The sequence below is a fragment of the Panthera leo genome, chromosome B1, assembly GCF_018350215.1.
Source record: "Panthera leo isolate Ple1 chromosome B1, P.leo_Ple1_pat1.1, whole genome shotgun sequence".
Taxonomy (NCBI): domain Eukaryota; kingdom Metazoa; phylum Chordata; class Mammalia; order Carnivora; family Felidae; genus Panthera; species Panthera leo.
The window spans coordinates 198,526,276-198,532,275 of record NC_056682.1 but is presented as its reverse complement, the minus strand read 5'-3'; positions in this window follow the sequence as shown (position 1 = coordinate 198,532,275).

Genomic DNA, 6,000 nt, shown 5'->3' with positions numbered 1-6,000 from the left:
CATTGTATTCTCCGGCGATGTCATTTAAAAACAACACATGCGGCTCCTGGGTGGCTGAGGTGGTTGAGTTTCTGACTTTTGATTTTGGCTCAGGTCATGATCCCAGGGTCATGGGATTAAGCCCTCACTGGGCTCCACGCTGAGTGTGGAGCCTGCTTGAGATTGTCTCTCTCTCCCTCTGCCCCTCTCCCCTGCTCGTGCTTTCTCTCTTGAAAACAAACAAACAAGCAAACAAAATAATAAAAAGAAATAAATAAAAGCAGCAAACGCCATTATTGGACTTACTACGTTTACTTACAATTTTCTATGTCAATATGCGTCTGTGCCGTTAGGCTTTGACCTGTTCCAGGGTAGGGACCCCAGATGGGTTTGTGTATTTTCAGCATCAAACACAGTGTCACTTACTGAGTAGACACTCAAAAGGTGTTTGGAATAGGGCTGCATGACTGGATGGATGGATGGATGGATGGATGGACGGATGGATGGATAAGACATACACAAATCCACACTTACTCATTACCCCAGTTGTCAAATTCAAAAGTACTTACAGATTCATATGTGAGCCTTTGTATAAATGCCACTCTCCTACCTCCATCCCCGCTCTCACAACAAAATCGGTCTGGGGGCCAGGGGATAGTTGGAAGACAAAGACTCTAACCTCACTTTACCCACCAGCTTAATGTGTGATCTTGGACAAGTCACTTGCTTTCCCATCTGAAGTATGAGGAGAGTTGGCCTGGATGATATTTGAGGCCCTTTTCAGTCCTAAATTCCCATAATTCTATGCTATCTACCTACCTCAATCAGACTTATCTAAATAATCACAAAAACACCACTTCATGCTAGAGAAACACAGTCATAATAAACTAAACAAAACCAAATGCCCTTCAATATCCTGTTGTGAACTATAAAATGTCCCCCTAAAATCACATTTTCCCCTTGAAACAGGATGTAGGAAAAATATTTTCCTATTAAATCCTTTTAAAGTGCATGGCAAAGCATTTATTCTGCGATTTGCTGTCCAACCCAATAAAACGTAGAGGATTCAGTCTTCTTAATTACAGAAGATACTGTCAGAAAAGCAAAGACGGGAGAAATCCAGGTTGGGCACCAAGATGCCATGCCCGTAAAACGACGCATACGTTTTCTAGAAGGGGTTTCTGAGGCTGCACCGAGCGGTTTAGTTTTGCCATTATGTCGGGGAAGCCAGTAAATGAGTTTTTATGAGGTGATTTATGAAACTCCTGGGGTGGGTGAAGTGAGGGCTGGGGAGAGGTGGCACCAATTTCCAAACCTGGGGGTGGGGGTGAGGGAAAAGAGGACTTCGGTGCTGGTAACTGTCGGTTGCACCGCTGTAAGTTGAGTCCCCGGAAACCGGTTAGGCAGAGGGCTAGAAAGGGCTAGGTTTCAGAGGAAAGTTGGCCTGTACTGAGGCTATCTGAAGGGTTGCTACTAGAGTCCGTCCTTTAAGGGCGGCAGGTATGTTTCCCTTATTTCTGTAGAACCTGAGAGTGTTCTAAGGAGCAGGCCTAGAGACATCGTTTGGGAAATAGAAAAGAACAGGTGTGTCTGTTCATCCAGGAAGACAGCAAGGGGCATCTGCCCAGTTCAACAGCCCCCCCACCTTTCTGTCAGAGCTACCCCCATCCCCGGAGGGGACAGGATAACGGCCCCCCCAGAGGTGTCCAGACCCTAGTTCCTGGTATCCGTGAGTATATCATGTGTGTTACCTCCCAAGGCAAGGGGAAATGACTTTGCAGATAGAGCTAAGGCTGTTAATCGGCTGGCCTTCAGATAGAGATGTCATCCTGGGTTATCTGGGCGGGCCCGATGTCATCACGAGGGTCCTTATATTGGATGAGGGACGGGGTACCTGGATGGCTCAGTCGGTGAAGCCTCCAACTTCAGCTCAGGTCATGATCTTGTGGTTCGTGGGCTCGAGCCCTGCGTCGGGCTCTGTGCTGACAGCTCAGAGCCTGGAGCCTGTTTCGGATTCTGTGTCTCCCTCTCTCTTTCTGCTCACCACCCCCCAACCCCACTCTCACTCTGTCTGTCTCTCTCTCAAAAATAAATAAGCATTAAAAAAAATTAAATTGGACGAGGGAGGCAGGAGGATCACTGTCAGACTGAGGCAGAATGAGAAAGACCCCACTAGCCATCGCTGGCTCTGAAGATGGAGGAAGGGGCCACCAGCCAAGGAACGTGGGCAGCTTCTAGAAGCTGGAGAAGGCAGAGAATTGGACTATCCCCTGGGACCTTCAAAAAGAAATGCAGCCCTGTCCACACCTTGGCTTTAGTCCAGTGAGACCCGTTTTGGAATTTTGACCTCTAGAACTGTTAACACAGCAAATTTGCATTGTTTTAAGCTAGTGAGGTTGTGATGATTTGTTACAGCAGCCGCAGGAAACTATTATACCCCCAAAGTCTGCAACCAGTGGAGCCTGTCCTGATAACCATGTCTGAACCATGTGACCCTGGGTGCTGAGTCTCAGATGATTGAACCAGCGGTCGATGTGTGTCCCAAGCTGGACTCGTTTTCGTTTGCATGCTCAGAATCTGGGTTTGGGATTGATACAGCTGTGACTAGAAGCACGACAGATAAACTCAGCTGGGGGTGAGGGAGACCCACGATCGGTCACATGAACTAAAAAGCAGAGAAAGATGGTTTGCAGAGATAATCAGACCGAGGGAGAGAGAGGCAGAGAGAGATGGAAAGAGGTCTGGTAGCATTCTAATCTCTAGCCCTCCTCTGAGACGAGGCCCAAGTTTGCAGAACAGACCCCTCACCCAGTCGCCGCGCCCCACAGACATTTGCGAAAGAGCCAACGTCCTCAGCTCAGAAACATCGATAGATCAGCTGCAAACAACTGAAACATTGTAGACTGGTGGCTGTTACCCAACAACCGGATGACTCATACTGGCTCCACGGGGAGGTGTAAAGGGGATTTAGGAGGAAATCCCTGCTCATAGAATCAGCAGTGGGTAATAGGTTGTCGCGTTCCTCCATTTTTCAGACAAGGCTCAGAGAGGTGATGTAACTTGCCCCAGATTACTTGTGCTCTACTCGTTGCTCCCTGGACTTTTTTTTTTTTTTTAATAGAAATCACTCAGAGATCTGATAAGGGTCCCTCACCTACCCTACAAAAATTCCTCAGGTGTTAAAACATTCACAGTTACCACTGTCCAGAGAGGCTCACAATGAATGTGTGATGTAGTTGAGGCTGGGGCAGGCCTTACGGCGTCCGGGGGCTACAGATCAGATACCGATGAGGGTTAACAGAGCACTAACTTCCCATTCTCTCTTCTGACGCCTTTTGTTCATTTGTGTGCACATCTGTGTGGTTCCTGGGGTTCCGATGGAGGGGCGTCTGTCTCTGCCTGCTGTCCGGGCTCGCCATTCCCACCCAGACTGTGACTCTCAGCTTCAACGATCTTTAGGTAGCCGAGGACCATCCTGAAGAAATAGAGTAAAGGGATCCTGCCAGGGGAGTCTTAACTCAGTCTCGGGAAGCTTACTGCTTCCAATGTCAGACTCGACGCACATCACGTTCGGCCCTCGCTGCCAGCTGCACGGAGTATTCCTGTAGCAGGAAACTAGGAGAGCCTCCTGGGGAGGTCAGAAGGGGAGGGGTCTTTCCCAAGACGCTTGCTGATGGTGGGAAGGACCACAAAGTGAGATCCAGTCAGGTAACCCATGGATCTCACTACCCCCCAAACACAGAGATCTCTGCCTCCGTCTTCCCATGACTTCCTCTTTTCTGTGTGTCTCTTATAAGGAAAATTGCCATTAGATTTAGGGCTGGCCTGGATAATTTAGGATGATTCCCCCCATCTCAAGATCCTTGATTACATCCGCAAAGATTCTTTTTCCAGATAATGTAATCAATCAGGGGTTCTGGAAATCAGGATGTGGACTTGTCTTTTGGGGGCCAACATTTAGCTCATCACGGCGGGGGCGGGGGGAGATGATAGAAACTAGGAGGAAACAGGCCAGTGGGTCAGGGCGAGGGGCTCAGAACCCAAGCCAGTAATTAATTGGGTAAGAATGAGGAATGTGGTCCCTCTTTTTTTATACACTCTGGTTGGGGGAGGGGGAACAGAGGCTGCCGCTAGAAGGGCTGGACCACAGCAGCGTTCGGTGTTTGCCTCCTGCCTGCCCTCGCTCTTTTTTCTCTCCTGGGAGAGTGTAGAGAGCAAGATGGAGTCCCTCATGTCAAGCAGGGGCCTGTGTCAAGCAATGACACAGCGGCTAAGGGCATTGCGGTTTCCAGATGACGCCGAGACGGACACCGGCTGATGACACGCTCAGAACTGATAACCAGCAGAAGCAGAGGAAGTCTGCAGAGGCCCAAGACTGATCAAACCCCTTTAGAAAGAGAGGATTTCGGCAGCGAACTGTCAGACTCCTCAGACACTGACCCCTCCATGTCTGACCACTTCAAACAGGCAGCTGCCCCTGAAGGCTCTACCTGATTAATCTCTGAAAAGAACAGAGATCCTCGGCTGCTGGAACATAATAAGCAATAAATGCAGACAGCTGACCCCGGACCAGACGGAGGCCTCGTTCAACCGCACGCTCGCAGACTGGCTTGGAGTTTGGTTCGTGAACTTCCTACCTACCTCCCGTTCTATCTTGTGTGTCGTGTGACGCGTAAGAAGCGGAGTTTAACACGCGGTGAAACGCCACCGAGTTTGGAATCCCGAAGCTGCTTTATTGATTATGTTGGCCTTGCTTTATGATTGAATAAAGGCTGCATTGTGGGAAGACCCAGCTGGTGGGTGTGCCTTCACAGCACGCTCGTGATGGAGAGCTCCTGGGAGAAATCCTCCTTTGTTGTTGTTGTTGTTGTTGTTGTTGAAATTAATTTTCCTTTTATTGTGGAAAGGACGCTTCACATGAGACGTACTCACTTAACAGATTCTTAAGTGTAAGCACAGCAGTGTTCACCTTAGGCACAATGTCGTACAGCCGATCCCCAGAATTTATTCATCTTGCTTGACTGAAACTTTATATCCATCAATCAGCAATTCCCCATTCCTTCCCCTCCCCCCTGCCCCCCCACCGCTGTCCATGGCAACCATTTTTCTACTCTTCCCTTCTTTTTAACTATTTTCGATTCCTCATACAAGTGGAATCATGCAGTATTTGTCTTTCTGCAAATGGCTTACTTCGGATCACACCATGTCCTCTAGGTTAATCCCTGTTCTTGCATATCGCAGGTTTTCCTTCTAGTATAAGGATGAAGAATATTCCACTGGACATATATACCGCGTGTTTGGATCCATTCATCCATCAGTGGGCATTTAGGTTGCTTCCAATTCTGGGCGGTTGTAAATAATGCTGCTATGAATGTGGTAGTACAGTTAGCTCTCTGAGCTCCTGATTTCAATCCTTTTGGATACATACCCAGGAATGGGATCGCTGGATTATATGGTAGCTCTATTTTTAATTTTTTGGGGACCCTCCATACTGTTTTCCATAGTGGTTTCACCAATTTACATCCCCATCGATAACGTGCGAGGGTTCCAACTTCTCCATCACCCTGATTTATTAGCTAGGTTCTTCTCTCTTTTTTTAATGTTTATTTTGGAGAGAGACAGAGCATGAGTGGGAGAGGGGCAGAGAGAGAGAGAGAGAGAGAGAGAGAGAGAGAGAGAGAGACGCAGAATCCGAAGCAGGCCCCAGGCTCTGAGCTGTCAGCACAGAACCCCATGTGGGGCTCAAACCCACGAGCTGTGAGATCATGACCTGACTCGAAGTCAGATGCTTAACCGACTAAGCCACCCAGGTGCCCCAGCTAGGTTCTTTCTTGAGAACAAAAGTTTATTCTTTGAGCTTCCCATCCCTAGAGTCATGGTCCTTTCTAGAACCCATGAGAAAAAACTTTTTCCAATGAATAATGACTTTCTTTTAAAGTACACTTCCGGGGCACCTGGGTGGCTCAGGCGGTTAAGTGTCCGACTTCCGCTCATCCTGATCTCTCGGTTTGTGGGTTTAAG